At 42.6% G+C, this 19375-nt stretch overlaps 2 protein-coding genes across 3 annotated transcripts in view; one reads left to right on the plus strand and one right to left on the minus strand.

Annotated features, from left to right (window-relative positions):
• The window catches only part of LOC121925723 (interleukin 1 receptor accessory protein), a 106616-nt gene extending 90592 nt beyond the window's left edge, over positions 1-16024 (minus strand). Inside the window, 2 exon segments of the mRNA XM_042458218.1 lie at positions 12730-12853; positions 15939-16024. The gene's annotated coding sequence lies outside the window, so the exon portion shown is untranslated.
• A 432-nt stretch (positions 16025-16456) lies between these two features.
• Positions 16457-19375, plus strand: part of TMEM207 (transmembrane protein 207) — a 51690-nt gene continuing 48771 nt past the window's right edge. Inside the window, exon 1 of one of the 2 annotated variants that reach the window (XM_042460757.1) lies at positions 16457-17305. The gene's annotated coding sequence lies outside the window, so the exon portion shown is untranslated. The remainder of the gene's footprint in view (positions 17306-19375) is intronic. The other variant, XM_042460759.1, reaches the window with a different exon arrangement.

Genomic DNA, 19375 nt, shown 5'->3' on the forward strand with positions numbered 1-19375 from the left:
TTCAGAGGATATTTGCCATTGCCACCCTGAGGTTGAGAGAGTGTGACTTGCCCAGCACACAGAGAGCTAGAGAGACAGAGAATGTAAGAAAGAGATGATCCTGTAAGCATTTTTCTGGAACTTCAGATCATTTACATTTGCCAGAATTATGAATATTGAAGGGATATATTGAAGGTTTGGGGGCTAAATTAACTTTTCAACTTTTTATTTAGGAAACTGAAGAAATGACCATGGCTCCATGGAGTTCACAGACTCTCCCATCCCAGTGAGCTGATGCTCTGCCCAGCTCTCCATCTTTCCTTCTATAAAACTTCAGTTATGTAGGCATAAAGACAGGGAGAGAGACAGATTAGACAGATAACACAGGCTAGATAAACAGATATTCCATTTCTCGGCATGCTGAGATCCATAAATTGTCTTGGGGCCCCAGTAAGCCTATGGGAAAGTGAATGAATGAGGGATGCTCTGAGATGCTTGCGCCCATCGCTCTCATTAACATCAAAGCATTTCTGCTTGGCAAATTAATTTTGCAGAGGAGAGTTGCTTCCTACTCATCATGGGTGTTTTGTGGGTGGCAATTTCTTAAAAATGCAAAAATTGCCCCTTGTTCATGTCTACCAGATACTACAAAGTGCTCTAATGTTAACAATACACTTGTTTCTTCATTTGGGAGACATTTAACAATGCTAAGGAAATTGGTCTTTACAGGCTGAGCCTCCCTTATCCAAAATGCTTGGGACCAGCAGTTTGGGATTTCTGGGGGGGGGGGGGGGTAAGATTTTGGAATACCTGTACCTCTACTTGAATAGACAGGCATAATGAGGTATTTTCTTGGAAATGGGGCCCAAGATTAAACACAATATTGATTTGTATTTCCCATGCACCATATACACATACTGTAACCTGAAGGTATTTTTATACACAATATTTTTTCATAATTTTGCTCATGAAACAACGTTTGTGTACACCGAACCATCAGAAAGCAAAGATGTCACTCTCTCAGCCAAATATGAAAAACGTTTTGGGATTTTTTTTTGGGGGGGGGGGGAATATTTTGGATTTAAGAATTTTGGATAAAAGAAACTCAACCTGTATTTTTCCATTCAGCCAGGCAGACAGATGCTGTTGTTGTTGTTTTAAAAAAATGGGTCATAGACCTGTAAAGTTGGGAGGTATCTATGAATTCATCTATCCCAACTCCCTCTCAATACAGAAAATCCACTTCCAGCTTCCCCAAGAGGGATCCTTCCAGCTTCGATTTAAAAACCTGTAACTGAGATGAGTCTGTCATTTTTAGAGGCTGCCTTTGGCCTGCTTTACTGTTGCATTGCTCATGTTGTCAAGAAATTCTTCCTCCTCCTGTCTATTTGAAATCCTTTTCCTTGTAACATGAGCCTACTGAGTCCTTTTCTCTGGCGCAACCAGGAGGGGAAAAATGCTCCACCACCTCTGTGACAGCCCTCCAAATATTTGAGGAGGATTATGAAATCATCTCTTCTCCAGGTTAAATTTACACTAAGGTATGTTTTTAAATCTGCAAATCATTGCAAATTACAGGTAATGTGCAACTCAAGTCAGAATAAGTCTCTACCTGCTAAAGTCCCTTACCAACGCAGAGGTATTTTATGTTTTCTGAGCTGGGTTTTCTTTTTGTAAGTAGGGGAGAAAAATGTAATAAACTGCTCAAGACACTTCTTCCCTCTTCAGTTTTCAATAATGTCAATGATTAGACCCTCAAGAGAATATTGGATTATTCCCTCACTCCAACAGACAGACAGGGTTTATGCAAATTGGATTTAGCAACTACAGATGATGCAATCCTTCTTGACACGTGAGGAGAAGGCTGTTCCGTGCTTATTTATTGAGTGGCAAAATGTTTCAGTTTAAAAATATGCCTTCTAAAAACAAAACAAAACAAAAAAGGCAAATTGACAATATTCTGCACTTTTTAAAAGATGCAAAAGTTACGAGAAATTTGTATGGAAATCTCAAAGCAACGTTGTCCCAAAATGCACACTCCAGACATGCTTGCAATTGGATGGTTTTATGGAATTTAAATTACTTGATAGGTATTATTGAATCCATAATATATTCCACAATTTGACGTCTTTCCATTGCATGTTTTGAGTAATTAGCTGTGATAGATCTGGAAGTAGGGCACACTTCATATTAACAGCCAAGATCCTGCTCAGCTCTTGCATGGTATAGAATTAGACTAGTATAGCTATACTGCTTGCATAGTTACATAAAAATTTGGCAGGTCCTTGCAAGCCTGTGTCACCAAAGAGTGACAGCACAAGGGAGTATCCTAGTGCAACATCCAAGGAAGCACAACCACTTACACAGCTGTGTTTAGATCAGTGCAAGGCACCTATTGAACTCTGGACAACTTACACCGAAATACACTTGGCCCTCTGTATTCATGAATTCTGCACCAACAGATTCCACCATCTATTTTTTAAAACGATTGCCGCCGGGGCCTTTGGCCTCTCACGCTCAGGGGCAAGGGGGCAATTGTCTATAGACGCCTCAGAAACATGCATTTATATTAACATTTTTTAAAAAATCAGCCTTTTTTTTGCGTGTCCTCCACTTTTAAAAAAAAAGTGTCCACCATTTGAAAATGTTGTCCTACATTTGTCCCGGTTTATTTATTTATTTAATTTTTTTAAAATTATTTAATTATTTATTTTTTGGCTTCGGCCCCCCAGTTGTCTGAGGGACAGCAACCCGGCCCCCGGCTCAAAAAGGTTGCCTACCCCTGTTTTAAAATATTCCACTCCCAAAATAAATAATAATTCCCAAAAGCAAGCTTTGATTTTGCTATTTTATATAAGAGACACCATCTTACTATGCCACTGTAGTTAATGGGACTTAAGCATTCACAGATTTTTGATATCCACAGGGGGTCCTAGAACCAAACCCCACCAGATACCAAGGGCCCACTGTATAAAACTTGGAAGACTATCTTTCCTGGATTCCACTATCCACGGATTGAAATAATTATATATACCAAACCATCCATGGATTTTGGTATCTACTAGGGGTCCTGGAACCAAACCCCAACCGATACCAAGGGCCCACTGTAGTCTAAAAATAAAATAGACTGGAATATTAAGATACCCACATTTGCAACTGTTAAGCAAATCACTAACTACCCCACTATGTTATACTACCCCACTGTGTCAGACACATGCAAACGGGGGAGACTTCAGCATTTTCACACATGTATCAGACTAAAAGAAAATAATGTGCATGAATATATTGCAGTGGTCTGCGCTAGGTGAAAAAGGTGCATCCAAGTGAACTGAATGGTCCCAGGCTAAGCTGATTCTGGAGCTACTTGATCTCGGAAGATGATGTATGTAGTTATTGTTGTGGTGGTTGCTACTTGCCTTCATGTGTCTTATGGTAACCCAATCCTAGATTTTGACAATTTCAGAGGGGGTTGCCATGCCTTTGAGGCTGAGAAAGCATGACTTGCCAAAGATCATCTGGTGAGTTTTGCTGAGGGTGCAGCTACACTGTAGAAATAATGGGGTGAAACAGATGGGCAGAATAAAGTAGCTTCCAGCCACTTTGAATGCAAGGTGATTGTATGACACATGCCTCCAAGGCCAGTGAAAACCGAAATGAAGTCATGCTTTGGAGCTAAAAACCAGAGCAAAAAGAAGCCGGGATACTTCAACTTAGTTTGGAAAATGCACATCTTCGTGCCTGCATATAATAATAATAATAATAATAATAATAATAATAATAATAATAATATCCCACCTCTTCCGTTTGGGGATCAAGGCAGATAACAACAGAGTTTATTACACACAATATAAAAACAATAAAACCCACAAAACCCTGACCCAACCCTCCCTCCCAAACTATAAAATTAACATAAAACATGATTAAAATATATAACAATACAACACTACAAGATTATTCTACAACCCACGAATGACGAGGAGATATAGTAGGAAGGACGGATAGAGTCGGTTCTGGGCGGTTATCACTCAGAGAAGGCCTGCCAGAAGATAAAGGGTTTTTTTTGCTTTTTTAAAAGCCTCCAATGAGGATAACTGGCAAATCTCTTCCGGAGGTCATTCCAAGCTTTAGGAGCTGTAGCAGATCTGGTCTTTTTTGGTGTAAAAGATTTTTCCCAGAGGAATGGAGTGTACGGGAAGGATTATATATAAAGTGCAGGGCTGCAGGAAAGCAAAAAAATGATAGTGCAACAACTCAAGAGGATGTAATTACAACATACACAAAATAAATAGTCCAGCAAGGGAGCATGGGGTGAAGGGGGCATGTGGGGGGGGGGGGATCCAAGATTGTGCTATGCCAATGGATGATTCACACATCAATGCACCAATGCCCTGTACTGGTGGAGCATCACACATACAACTGTGTGGCTGATGAAAGGGGACGACATGTGGACAGATGTGGAAGATACCTGGAGGTTACAGGCAGTGTGTTTGTGAGGTGGTGTGCCTGAATAGTGGGGAGGAGGCTACAAAAAACATTACATACCAGTGTGACTTGACACTGGATGTTTGGCCTGCCTTGGGAGAGGGCTGTAGGGACAGCAGAGTTTCAACCCACTTTTGGGCAGAGCAGGATCAAGCTGCTTTTTCCTGCCTATCTGCTCCAGCCCAATGCAATTTGATACCACTTTAAGTGCTGTAGGAACATCCTATGAAATCCAGTGATCTGTAGTTTAACATCTTTCAGTGCCAAAGAGTACTGCTGCGTCACAAAAACTACAAATCCCAGGATTGTTTAGGATGGAGCCATGTAGTTAAAAGTGGGGTCAAGCTGCATTATTTCTACAGTGTAGAGGCACCCTATGAAGGGATTCGAGCCCTGGTTTCTTAAGGTGCATCTACACTATAGAAGTAATGCAGCTTGACACCACTTTAAGTCCTGAAGCTCCATCCTATGGAATCTTGTGATTTTCATATATCTCATATAGGAAACTTGTCTCTCTCTCTCTCTCTCTCTCTCTCTCTCTCTCGTGTGTGTGTGTGTGTGTGTGTGTGTGTGTGTGAGAGAGAGAGAGAGAGAGAGAGAGAGAGAGAGAAGTTTCCTAAATGTTTCAACACCAGTTACTCTGTCATGTTCCTGTTGATTTTGAAACATTGTATTGAATTAACTCTTTTTTTAAAAAAAAATCTTAATGACTATTGGGAGATGGAGTTTGTCTCATTCTACAGCAACAAAAAAGGAGCATGTGCTTTATGGGAAATGTCACCTTGGAAAGATCTCAGAAATGTGTCTGGTCCTGCCCACATTGGAGGTAAAAAGTCCCTACATTGATTTCATCATATGCAAAAATTTCAACAACCTTTGTTTTGTTCCTTTGGCACAAAAAGTCTTCCTTGAAGCTGCATCTCTCCACTTTCCCACTTCAGATCCTTTTCTTTGTATGCATATGTGGATATAATAATAATTTTTCTTTAAAAGGGAGGGAGATGCACATTTAACAGTACACAAGTTCAGAATCAGAACAGAGCCTGCTTAAAATGCAGCTGGAAATTCAATTTCCAGGATCAAAATGGTCCAAGCAAACCAGCAGATGAGCACCGGAGTGCATCTTCTCCTTTGTGCGCATGTTGTTAAGGGGTCCAATTCTGTTCCAGGGAACAGCTAAGAAAACAACCTTTGAATGGGTTTCTTTTGTCCACATAGATCTGCACACTCGGGGAGCGGAAAGGATTTCCACAGCTTGCTCTTCAAAAGGCTATAGTTAATCGTACTAAACACACTGTATCGCTCCGTCTCTCCAGTTATCCTTGTTCCCCAACATGACTCTAAATTTAGACAGAAAGTTCCTGGAGGAAAAGGCTTTACAGATGAGAGCATAGAAGCAAATGTTGTTTCTCAAGTGAAGAGGTGGAAATCGGAGGGTCAAGTACTCCAACCCTCACCAAGACTCCTCTGCAAAGACCCTGTCATCCCTGTGGGGAAAAATATCAAATAAAATGATAGTTTTGCAATTTTGCAAAATTCTGCAAATTGCAAAAACAACACCCCACTTTCTGGACCTACTGCATGCCACAGAAGGAGCTCCCCATCTCACAAAAGCCATCCCAAAGCAAGCTGAGAAAGGACATAGACTTTTGTCATGTGACCTTTGGCTTATCCCTTATCCATTTTATTATTATTATCATTTATTTCTATAGCACCATTGATGATATGGTGCTTTACAACAGAATAAAACATTTATGACTACTTCAATATACAAGACTAGAATACAGTACTAAAATACAAAACTAAAAATCCAATAGTAAACTACAATGCTGAAAAAAGCTACACACACAAACACAAAATACAGAATAAAACACATAAATAATTAGTTTAGTTAATGAAAAATTGATATCCCATCCTTTCCCCCAGAACTTGGAAAACTGAGATCTTGGTCTAATCTGCATTGCAGAAGTAAAGCCGTTCTTCATCAGTACTAATGGTATTCTCAGATCTAAATAGTAGAATATGTTTTTGCACTGGAGGGAGAATACGATGTATTAATACACACCAAATCAATTTCCTACAGAAATAAAGTAGTTGGTCACTGCTTTAACTGCCATGGTTCCATCTGATGAAATCCTGGGATTTGTAATTTGTTGTAGCACGAGAGTGCTCTGACAGAGAAGGCTAAATGTCTCACCAAACTACAAATCCCAGAAATCCATAGCCTTGAGCGGTGGCAGTTTAAGCAGCATCAAACTGTATTAATTTTGCAGTGTACATTAGATCTCCCACATGTAATCAAGCTTTAAATACACACAAGGACACAAGACACGCTGATATAATTCCCTGCCTGTGTTCCTCTCTCCCCATTTACCTCCTTCCATGACTTCCATGGCAGGGGGTAGTGGTTTGACCATTGGACTATGACTGGTGACCAGGATTCAAATCTCATCTCAGCCATGGAAACCTACTGGATGATCTTGGGCAAGTCACACTATTTCAGCCTCAGAGGAGTGTAATGGCAAACACCCTCTGAAGAAACCTGTCAAGAATAACTCATGGTTGGGTCACCTTCAGACAGTCATAGGTCGGAAATAACTTGGCACACAACAACAACAAAGGACTGTAAGTGCCTTGCAAACTGAGCACTGCCTCACTGCACCAATGCAAACCATCATTTCATCAACTGCAATGTGGCATGGCCCCTGATGTCTTACACATCTATGCATTCCCCTCAGATGCAGATGGGCACTTTCGTCTGACACCAAATATCTGCATGCAGCTCATGGTGGCACATATGTATACATGTCTCGCTGCTGCATATTCACTTGTTCCATGTTGCCATTGCACAATCATTTGCCTCAGTCCTCGAATCTGTATTATTGGGATGGTGGAATGACAATGCTGGCTTATTTCACTGAGTTGTTGTGATGATTTATACGCTATCAAATACAACAAAACACACCCTCCAGCTTTCTCAGTTTGGCAGAGACAATCCGGATTAATCCTCTGCCATCCTACTTGTTCAGCTGCTTGTAAAAATGTCCCAGTTTTTATCCCCTCCTCCCTCTTTGCCAGCTTACTTCCACTGCTGCCAACTAAGTTCAAAGTGTAATAGGGGTTTGCATTCAGTAGATGGGGAAGGAGAGATGGAGACAGCATCTTCCCCTTTCCCTGTAGGCTCAGGCCAAAGCAAACTGCTGCAGCCTCTCCTGGCTTGTGTGCTCTTCTCCTTAATAATTTTTACCATCTTGACCACACTCTGATGTTGCTTGGCCATGTGTGTCTTGGTTTTCATCTGTGAAATATTGGAGGGTTGACAAAAGATTCTTGAGGCATATTATGGACTACATTATTTACATCCTTTTCTGACTCAGAGGTCCCTTCTTCAAATGTATTAAGTCATTGTTGCAATTGCATAAGAAAGTAAAGGGCAACAGGTTAAGCAAGTTAAGCGAGGGCAGGATTTATGACATACTACCAGGCAAAGGGCAAGTGACTACAAAAATACTGGGAAGAAATTGGTGACAGTAAGACCTGCTTGTGAGAATTGATCTGAGAAGAAAGCTGGGAGGAAGAAAATCAACACATTTGAAATGTAATGCTGAATCAGAGTTCTGTGGATAACATGGACTGCCCGAAAGACAAATGAATGGGTCTGAGAGCAATTCAAGCTTCAAGCCTCCTTAGAAGCCAAAATAACAAAACCAAATCGTAAAATGAGAGCACACATCACAATATGCAAGAATGCTCTGTCAAATAGAAGGCAGTAGGGAAAGACAACCACATTATACACTTGGTCCTCTGCATCCACGGATTCTGTATCCATGGGTTTAACCATCCATGACTTGAAAATATCCCCCCCCCCTCATAATTCCAAAAAGTAAACCTTGATATTGCCATTTTATATCAGAGACACCATTGTATTTAATGGGATTTGAGCATCCAAGGATTTCAGTATCCACGGGTGAACCAATCCCCAGCAGATACCAAGGGCCTACTATATGTGGATTGACTCCATCAAGGAAGTGATAGAAACCCGGAGTTTACAAGGCTGGAGCAGGGCTATTGAGAACAAAGTCTCTTGGAGGTCTCCCATTCATGTGGTTGCCATAAACTGAAGGTGATTTCACAACAAATAACCACAAAAGAAAAAGCTATTTGGCAACAAAATACGATCTCTGAGGAAATTTCTTCAAATGATAAACACACAGCCTTCCCTTTGGAATCTGAGATAATGTATGGGAAGACTGCAAACATTTTAAAAGCATGACAGATAGATCACAAACTCAGAAGACTATTATTAACTGACAGGAATTGTGCAAGTTCTAAGCACAAGACCAGAAATCATTACTGGCCAAGATCTTATGTCAGCATCAACCTCCACAGGTGGAGTTACACACTACGCAAACCTTACATTGAACAATATGGTGCAAATGACCCATCTGTGCAACCGAAGGCACAACCAAATGTGTATTCACCTCCATGCTCTGTTTGTAGTCTGCATCCATGTACAATGTACAACAGTGTCCTCATGAAATGAACAGGCATGCTCATGTTGCATTTGTTTACTTACAGTATTTATACCCTGCTCTTGAATCACAAAGGTTCTCAGAAATTGCAGACCATTTATGTGCCAATGGCACTGTATGTGCAACTTCAATTCCACAACCTCAAAGTCAGTGCAGCCATCCTACAACAGATAAAATATGTCCAACCAATTCCTTTAGGAAACTTAACACACACATAAGATGCCAATAGGATTCAGGTCAGTGCTTGGACTACCATCTTCAGCATCCTAGAAGTTGTAGTCCAAAACATCACTTTACCAAACATTGAACCTTCTTCATTCTCCAGCTCCGTACAACAAAACTGGTAGGCAAGCCAAAAAAAATATGTATGAACCTCTCCAGAAAATTCTCTCACCCAGCCTAGTGAAAGAGTCTTCCTTCCTTGCATCCAGATCCAGTATTTCTCCTGCAAAGAATTATTGTCTCACTTATTCTACACTTTTAAGGTTCAGAAGTTGCAAGGTAGCATCTGGCTCATGGAAGGAGGAGAACTGGTTTCTGATTATGGCAATTATCTCCAAACTTATTTGTCAAATTGACTCATCTTTCCTGGAAAAAAGGCCCTTGGCTGCACATGTGCAAATGCAAAACAGAGAAAGAGACAAAAGCATGGAAAGCTAGAAAATAAGGAAGGAGCAAAACGTATACAAGTGAAAAAGAAAGTCTTTTCCCGAATTTTCATCCAGCCAGTTTGGAAGGCAAAGTTATTCAATATTTTACGTCTCTGGAGATCTATGGCATTCAAGATTTGACGGCAGCTGGCAAGTTTTCCTTACCATTAGCAATGTAATGCAAACTTTACCAAGGAAAAAATATTGAAACAGGATATAATGTAGAAGTGCTGGACACAATTTAATTGGTTCATCATTCCTTGTTGTGTTTGTTCATACAGTGATTATTATTCTCTATGCCATCTGTATATTAGATGTTCACACCTTTGTATTCATCCTTGCTTTCAATGCTTTGTGGCCCTGGTGTTTACTTCACCGTTATGTTTCTGTAATTATATTGATTCAAGGCTTTTCACTCCTGTGCTTTTAAGCAATTGGTTTTGATTCAGATCGGACACAGCTGCTGGTTGTGCAGAGGATGTCCTGCTTATTATCAATATACAATGTGTCTGCACTACACAGGTATAATATATCAATACAATTTTAACTAACTTAAGGTATCACGTACATGTAGTTCAGTAAGGAGTTTAGAGGTCTGCAGTAGTTTAGGGTTTAAATTCCAGTTCAGCCATGGAAACCCAGCTGGTGACCTTGGGCAAATCACACTCTCTCAGCCTCAGAGGATGGCAATGGCAAACCCCGTCTGAATAAATCTGCCAAGAAAACCCCATGATGGGCTAGCCTTAGGGTCACCATAATTTGGAAACAATTTGAAGGCACGCAACAACAACAATACTAGTAGTTCAGGAGAAGGGTTTGGTTCTGTCTAGTGCAGTGGTTTTCAATCTTTGGTCCTCCGTGTGCTTTTGGACTTCAGCTCCCAGAATCCACAACTGTGAGCTGGGGCTTCTGGGAGCTAATGTCCTAGAGAACCAAAGTTTCAGAACTGTCAGTCTAGCTAGCAGCTACAGATAATGCCTGCAACTTTGCATCTACACTGCACCATAATAGAAATTTGATGCCACTTGCTAACTGTCATGGAGGCATCCTATGGAATTCTGGGAGTTGCAGTTTGAGGAGGCCCTTAGAATTCCCTGCTAAATAGTGTCAAAGGCTACCGAAGTCTATTCAGCCCTATTTTGGGGGCAGTTTCAAGTTAGCCATCATCTTAATTCAGCCTTTTTCAAGGCAATCAGCATGGAAATCAGTTTGGATTCCTAGCAGTCCTTGCCAGATGGGAGTTGCAGTCCAACACATCTTCATGACCACATAGTTTACCCAGGCCTGAATACTGCAACATTTAACCAGTGCTATCATAGGAAGCTGAGAAAGGACAGGAGGAAAAAAGAAGGAAATTTTACTCTTTATCCAGGCAGTAGTATTTCCTGTTTCTATTATGGGTGTGAAAGCTGGACAGTGAAGAAAGCCAATAGGAAGAGAATCAACTCATCTGAGATGTGATGTGGAGAGAGCCTCATCAAGGTGGAAGAGACCCCAGAGACCATCTAGTGAAATCTCATTCTTCCCTGCAGGAAGACACAATCAAAGCACTCCCAACAGACACCATAGATACTATATATCTATGGTTAGCCACCTTTGAGTCAATCCTGACTCATGGCAACCATGTGGATGAGACATCTCCAAGACTCCCTGTTCTCCACTGCTCTGCCTACATCCTGCAAATTTGTACCCGTCACCTCCCTAATAGAGTCTATCCATCTAGCCTGTGGTCTTCCTCTCTTTCTACATCCCAAATGCGGAGGGCCCCCTGTATACATATTAAAGCCTTCTGCATCTTCAGGTCATTTATTGATGTGTTCAAATATATGGATCCCACTCTACTTCCAAAGATCTCAGAGCAGCAGACAGTTGTTGCTGTAGTTGTGTGTCTTCAAGTAATTTCTGACTTATGGCAACTCTAACACAAACCTACTACAGGGTTATCTTGGCAAGATTTGTTTGGAGGGGAGGTTGGCTTTTTCTTCCTCTGCAGCTGAAAGAGTTTGACTTGCCCAAGGGTCTCCCAGTGGGCTTCCGTGGCCAAGCAGGGATTCGAACCCTGGTCTCCATGATCCTAGTCCAACACTACACCTGGTGGCCTCTCATGGGGTTTAGTCGGTCAGTTCTTTGGAGAGGGTTTCCCATTGTCTTCCTCTGAGGCTGAGAGAGTGTGATTTCTCCACAGTCACCCAGTGGGTTTCCATAGCTGCAGAGGGATTCTAACTCTGGTCTCCCGGATTCCCTGACAGAACTGGATCAGAGAACTTTGGAACAGGAGGGGACACCAAGAGGTCATCCAATCCAATCCCAAAGTGTTGCCAACCTTGATCTAACCAAGCACTCATGACTCTAGCTTTGTTGTTGTTCTTCTTCTTGTTGTTGTTCTTGTGTGCCTTCCAGCCATTTCTAATTTATGATAGCCCTAAGGTGAACCTATCTGTTCTTTGTTAAGAGGGAAAATTATTTAGTTATTTCATTTCATTTCTATGCTGCCTTTCTCCCAGAAAGCAGCCCAAGGCAGCTTACAGATGAAATTGTTTAAAACAAAAATGTGAAACTATTAAAACAGTATAAAACATACAAAAGTTAAAAAATAAATAAATAACAGGAGCACACACCCATAACATAAAAGCCTCCCTGACATGATCATATATTAAAAACCTGCTTCAATGTCTTTGCTAGTTTGCCTTTGCCTTCCTCTGAGGCTGAGAGCATGACTTGCCCAAGATCACCCTGTAGGTTTATGAAAGACAGCATATTGGGAAGCACATGGTCTTTTTTGGCTACTGGTGGAGTTGAATAGCTAATAGTGTTTAATTTATTACTTTTAATTTAATGTATGTATTAATCTCCATTATTCTTTGTAGAGTGTATGCCGTTGGCAGATCTTTATTTTTATTTTATTTTAATTGATCATACGTACAGCACTGGGTAAACCTACAGCACTTTATAAATAAATCTTAATAATAATAATAATAATAATAATAATAATAATAATAATAATAATAGCTGAACTAGGAGGTTCCTGAGCCAACATCCACCTGCTCATCTCTGATACCAAAAAGATGATAAAAGCACTGGCCTACCTTACAAAGTTGTCGCACTCATGGATGCAAAATGCTGCAGGCACTTGAGAGGAAGCAGACTGAGAATGCTCTGTTGCAAGAGGTCCATCGGCAGCTGGAGCCCCTTGTCTTCCTTCAATTCCACCTGGAGGAAAGGCAAAGCAGAGGTCACCATATAATCTTTGTCATTGTTTTTGTTGTTGTGTGCCTTGTTGTGTGGTTTCAAGTCATTTCTGACTTATGGCAACCATAAGGTGAACCTATCATGGGGTTTTCTTGGCAAGATTTATTCAGAGGAGGTTTGCCTCTCAGCCTCAGAGGATGGCTATGGCAAACCCCTTCTGAAGAAACATGCCTCACCATAAGTCAGAAACAATTTGAAGACACACTACAACAAATATATGTGTGTGTGTGTGTGTGTGTGTGTGTGTGTGTGTGTGCACGCATGAGCTATTAATTTATGTTTTTATACAGGAGCAAAGGCAAACCCCCTGTGAATAAATCTTTCCAAGAAAACCCCATGATAGCTTTGCCTTTGGGTCTCCATAAGTCGGAAATGACAACAATAATGTTACGTTGGGCAAGTCACACTCTCTCACCCTCAGAGAAAGGCAAAACACAACCTCCCTTGAACAAATCCTACCAAGAAAATGATGTGATAGATTTGCCTTTTGGTCTCCATAAGTCAGACACAACCTAAAGACACACAACAATTAATTTTTAATTTTTCTATGCTGAAGGCACAAGATCCTCCATCTGATCATGGAAACTAAGAAGTGTCAGCTCTGGTCAGTACTTGGGTGGGAGACTGCCGACGAATCCTGGGAATTGGAGGCTCTATTTCAGAGGCAGGAAGATGCCAGCCTCAGCTGCTGGTGAAATGTCAGGAATAAACTCTTTTAGAACATGGCTTCAGAACCTGAAAAAGCCACAAAAAACTATGGATGCCGGCTGTGAAAGCCTTCGACTTCACAACTCTGAGGATTCTTTGCCTAAGAAATCCTTAGGAAATTCATGGTCACCAGAAGCCAACAGGCAACTTGAAGGCACAGAGGACTTTTTCACAGGGAGGAATGTATCACCGTCCTGAAAGGGGAAGAAGGAGGGGCCTGTGATCCCAAAATGCAAGAAATTATGTAGTACTGTAGCTGATTGAATGCACAGATGAACATAGCGTTCATCCAAAAGAGAAAGCAGTGCGAATGCGAATGAAAACATCACATCAGCTTCTTGTTTTTCAATTAGTGTGTTTGCGCATGCGCAGGGAGGACAGGATCCCATGGCCGAATTGGAGATGAATTTAATACTAATGCAAACATGAATTGACTGCGAATTCACAGTGGAAAAGGATTTATAAATTTGATATTTTTCCAAATTCAGCTATTCCAGGGATGATGATGATGATGATGATGATAATAATAATAATAATAATAATAATAATAATAATAATAGATTTTATTTATATACTGCCCAATCACTGGGAATCCGAGCGGTTTACAATAGAGGGATGTCTCACAATTGTGTCTGGATTGCCTTCTGTTTGCATGAGACGTCCTTTGAAAATATTTTGCAAAATTACATGAGATACCTTGGATGAACCTGTGGTTAACCTTCCAATTTTCCCCGTGTGAACAAGTCCATAGATGCATTAAAACCTTCACATGTACACTCCTCGGATCCAGCGTGGCAGAGTGGTTTGAACATTGGACTACGACTCTGGGGACCAGGGTTCAGTTCACAACTCGATTATGAAAACCCACAGGGCAAGTCACATACTCTCAGCCTCAAGGGAAGGCAATGGCAAGACCCCTCTGAAGAAACTTGCCAAGAAAACCCTATGATAGGGTCACCTAATTGGAAGCAACTTGAAGGTGCACAACAACAATAGTTTGGATTACAACTTGGAGCGAATTCAGCACCTGTTGATGGTGGGAGTGTGTGGCCTTTATGGGTATACCACCAAATGGCTATTTTTGGAAGAACTGGGACAGAGGTTGGAAGGAAGCAGATGCTGCTCTTCAGTCTCCTGCATCAATTCTGATCCAGATTTTCCTTCCCTGGCTGGATTTTCCCTGTTTTTCCAGACTTTTCTGTCCAGCTTTCCTTTTTCTTCCATTCCAAGAAATCCACAATTTGGGAATGTGGAGACACAGCTGGGCTTCCTTCCCCCCAAGGCACACGCAAGACCCCCTCCAATAACAGGGGAGGAATCCCCCCAGATTGTTGCAAAAAACCCAGACCTAAAAGGATCACAGGAAGGAGGACTCAGGGTGACCAGATGTCATAACCGCAAAGGAGGACAAGGCACTGCCGAATGTAGGACATTCAAGAGAAAATTGTAGGCATTACCAAATAAAAGCTTAAAGCACTAACAGGAATATAAGCGCATGCTTCTTCGTCATGCTCGAAATGGAGGGCACTTTGGAATTCCTGCCGGACAGAAGGCTGAAATGGAGGACGTGTCCTGGAAAAGGAGGACATCTGGTCATCCTGGGAGAAGACTCTATGCTCCAGGTCCTCCTTCCTTTCCTTCCTTCGTGCAAAGATGCTGACCATGATGGTTTCGTTTTTATCCCACCTTTTCCCCCATCTTGGGACTCAAGACTTGTCTGGAAAGCAGCACAGATTAAAAGGGAAGCATTCTTAGGACTAGAAAGGCATTTTTCCTTTTTTCCAAATCACTGAGTGAGTGGATGCCTGTTCACTTCCCATGAATCTCAGGGGGGTTTCTAGGCAAGGGATCCTCAGAGCTGGTTTTGCCTGTCCCTTCCTCGGCCACAGAACCTCCAGCAACTGAGATTCGTCAGCGGTCTCCCATCCAAGTCCTAACCGGGGCTGACCCTGCTTAGCTTCCAACATCCGATGGGCAGAAGGTGGAAATGGAGGACGCGCCCTGGGAAAGGAGGACTAGTTTGGTCACCCTGAGCGGAGGACGTTTTTGGAAGGTGGAAATGGAGGACGGGTCCTGCAAAAAAAGGACGCCACCCTGAATGGAGGACCTTTTTGGAATTTCTCCTGGAGAGAAGGTGGGAATGGAGGACGCGTCCTGGAAAAGGAGGACAGGTTTGATCCCCCTGAGCGGAGGACTTTCTTTGGGGCATTGCTCCTGGAGAGAAGGTGGGAATGGAGGAGGAGCGTCCTGGCAAAGGAGGACTGGCCGGCGAAGGGACCCTGCTTCGGGGAAGAAGGCGAGAAGGCTCCGCTCCCGCCCTCTTTCCGCCCGGACCCACCTCAGCCTCCTCCGGGGCTCCGCCGCCCGACCTCCGGCGCGCCTCCAGTCCGGCCGCTTGCCTCCGATGGACGCTGCCCGGACTCCCGGCCAGGAGCCGCAGCTGCTGATTGGAGCAGGGGGCCGTGACGTCAAAGTATGCAAAGCAGGGGGCGGGTCTGAGGGAAGGGAGGCGGGGCGGAGGAGGAGGAGGAGGAGAGAGGAAAAGGAGGAGGAAGAGAGAGGGAGGAGAGAGAGGAGAAGAAAAAGAGGAGAGAGGAAAAGAAGGAAGAGGAGGAGAAGGAAGAAAAAGAAGGGGAAGGGGAGGAGGGGAAGAAAGGGAGGAGCAAGAAGAGGAGGGGAGGAAGAAGACAAAGGAGAGAGGAAAAGAAGGGAGAGGAGGAGGAACTGGAAGAAGAAAAGGAGGAGAACGAAGGAAAGGAAGAGGAGGAAGGAAGAGGAGGAGAAAAATAAGAAGAGGAAAAGAGGAGGAAGAAGAAGGAAGAAGAAGGAAGGGGAGGAAGATGGAAAAGGAGAGAAAGGGAGAAGGAGGAGAAGAAAAGGAAGAGGAGGAAGAAAGGGAGGAAGAAAAAAGAAGGGAGGGAGAGGATGGAAGAGGAAGAAGAAGGGGGGAGGAGAAGAGTGAGGAAAAGGCGAAGGAGGGCCAGGTGGGCAACGGAGGGGGCCTTGACGAGAGATGCTCACTTGTGGCGACCAGGACCTTGAGGAGGGCAACCAACTCAGGAAAGTTTTTTGGGGAGTCATGAGGAAGGAGGAGGGGAAGCCATGTGCTGTTGTTGTGAACCTTCATGTCATTTCCAGCTTATGATGCCCCTAAGGCGGACCTGCCTTGGGGCTTTCTTGGCAAGGTTTGTTCAGAGGAGGGTTGCCATGGCCTCCCCCTGGGACTGAGAGAGTGTGACTTGCCAAGGTCCCCCAGTGGCTTTCATGGCCAAACTGGGAATCGAACCCTGATCTCCAGCCACTAGGCCACGCCAACTCTCATGGCTGCTGCTTAACGCAGGACATCCTGCCCAGTGGTGAGTGGTTCCCCTGGCCCAAGGGGCCTAAGTAGTATGGCTAGAAGTTGCCCAGGAGCGCCAGAGGAAGCCTTTAATCCCAGGATCCCGAGAGGAGCAAAATGTTTTTCTATGCTACAATCCCACCATTCTGCTCTCTCTTTCTGCAATTTCCCCACAGTCCCTCGGTGCAGGTTCTGCTCCTCCTCCTCACTCATGGTTTGTATCTGTCAGAGCATTGGCATCAAGGCTTCTTTTGTAGATTTATCTTTTCTTTCCTCAAGGAGGTTCTGGGGTGTCTTCTAGCAGGAACACGGAGGTATCTCTCATGGTCAGTTGGTCAGCGTTGCTTGGGAAGAAGAGGTCAGAGGTCAGTAAAGTTGATTCCCCTTTGTTCTCTGTCCTCTTCCTCTCTCTGCTCTCACTAAGCAATAGAGACAGAAACCAGGTTATGCTACCAAAGATGCTTTTTCTTCTTACACACATGAGAGTCAGCTCTAGGGACTCTTCTGCCAAGTATAGTTTTCTCTACTGATTACTGTATATATTCATGTATAGGTCTAGAGATTTACTGTATATATTCTTGTATAAGTAGAAATTTACTGGTAGTTATTTTGTAGAACCTAGATGTAGCAATAAAGTAAGTTTCTTTTTAGTTTTTTGTGGGTTTTTTGGGCTATGTGGCCATGTTCTAGAAGAGTTTATTCTTCTTTATTCTTTCATTTTCTTTTTACCTACCAATGTATCCTGTTTATTTGCCAGAAACTCAGATCTAGTTGTTTTTACCAAATACCTGTGGAGTCCATGCTTTTTGCTGTCCTGCTGCTGCCGCTGCTGAACTTTCTTAAGCACAAATAAAGTTTTGGAAAGCTTCTTCTACCACTGCAACTTCCAGACTTCAAAACTGGATTTTTTTATCATCTTCAACATGGTGTAGTGGTTTGAGTGTTGGACTAGGACTCTGGAGACCAGGGTGCAAATCCCCGCTCAGCCATAAAACCTACTAGGTGAGTTTGGGCTAGTCACATGCTCTCAGACTCGGGGAATGGCAATGGCAAACCTCTAAAAAAATTGGCCAAGAAAACCCCATCATAGAGTCGCCATAAGTTGGTAATGACTTGAAGCCACACAACAACAACAACAACGGGGGAAATTTAGGTCATTTCTGGTCTGGGTGAGGCTAGCAGCAAGTGCTGGGAGAAAAATTTAGTCCAAGATTCCCAAGATGTTTGAATGTTATCAAAGCCACATTGAGAGCATCTCAACTTTGGCCCATTGTCTGGCCCTTTTAGGATACTCCGTGACCCCTCTTAGAGCTACAATATTTTCTTCTTTTAGGCTTATCCTCTTATCCATTATCTTCTCTTCTGCCTGAGAGCAGAATCCTGTTGGTGTCTTACCCCTGCAGAAACCGATGGGCATTATTTTTCAAATCAATGCACAACAACTATATTCACTTCAGGGTTACTGAAGCAGAATCACGCATGAAGTACCATTGTGCCTCAATTTGTACTGCATACACATGCACAGTGTGTAGGAGCCAGTGTGGCGTAGAGGTCTGAGTGTTGGACAAGACCAAGATTTGATTCCCAGCTTGGCCATGAAGCCCATGGGCAAGTCATAATCTCTCAACCTCAGGGGAAGTCAACGTCAAACCTCCTCTGATGAAATCTGGCCAAGAAAACCCCATGGTAGGTTTGCCTTAGGGTTGTCATAAGTCAGAAGCAACTTGAAGGCTCACAAGAACAACATATACACATGGTTGTGCATGCACATTGAGAGGTGTTGCACACTGTGCATGGAAATATACATGGTGATTTCATTATGCATTCAGTGAGCAACTGCTGCTTAACCACAGAGTAAATCCACTAGTCTTAATTTGATTAATTAATTGATATTCTGTTTTTCTCCCAATGATGGGGACAAAGATGACTTACAGTAATGGTCCAGCTCCTCAATTTAAGATCTCACGTCTTTCTCCTCCACCAACATTTCAGCCAAATTAAGAAGATAGTTGAAGAATGGGACATAATTGTGATTAAAAATCTCATCTGTTATAGGCTTGCTTTCTAATTTTATCTCTCCTGCTGAGAAAAGAGCCAGGTACATCCTTTGAACCCCGGTTATTGCAAACATGCATATACACCATACAATTGGGGTCAAAAAACATGACCCCCTAAATTTTGGCTCTTGAACATTTGGAGCTCTGCCTTTTGCTTTTGTTTAATCTACTGTGAGTCACACTTACATGAGCAAGCATTGTTATTTCCATGAAATCATCTGCCCTCCTGCAACATCTTAACCTTTGCGCAACAAAGAAATCTGTCATCTTGTGGTATTTTAGCTCTTTTGTGACAAACTCTTATTATTCATGGTCCTTGTAAAAGAAGCAACTTGGGACCCATTGAAACCACAATATTCATCAGGCAGTGTCACCATA

The sequence above is a fragment of the Sceloporus undulatus genome, chromosome 3 (genome assembly GCF_019175285.1).
Source record: "Sceloporus undulatus isolate JIND9_A2432 ecotype Alabama chromosome 3, SceUnd_v1.1, whole genome shotgun sequence".
Taxonomy (NCBI): domain Eukaryota; kingdom Metazoa; phylum Chordata; class Lepidosauria; order Squamata; family Phrynosomatidae; genus Sceloporus; species Sceloporus undulatus.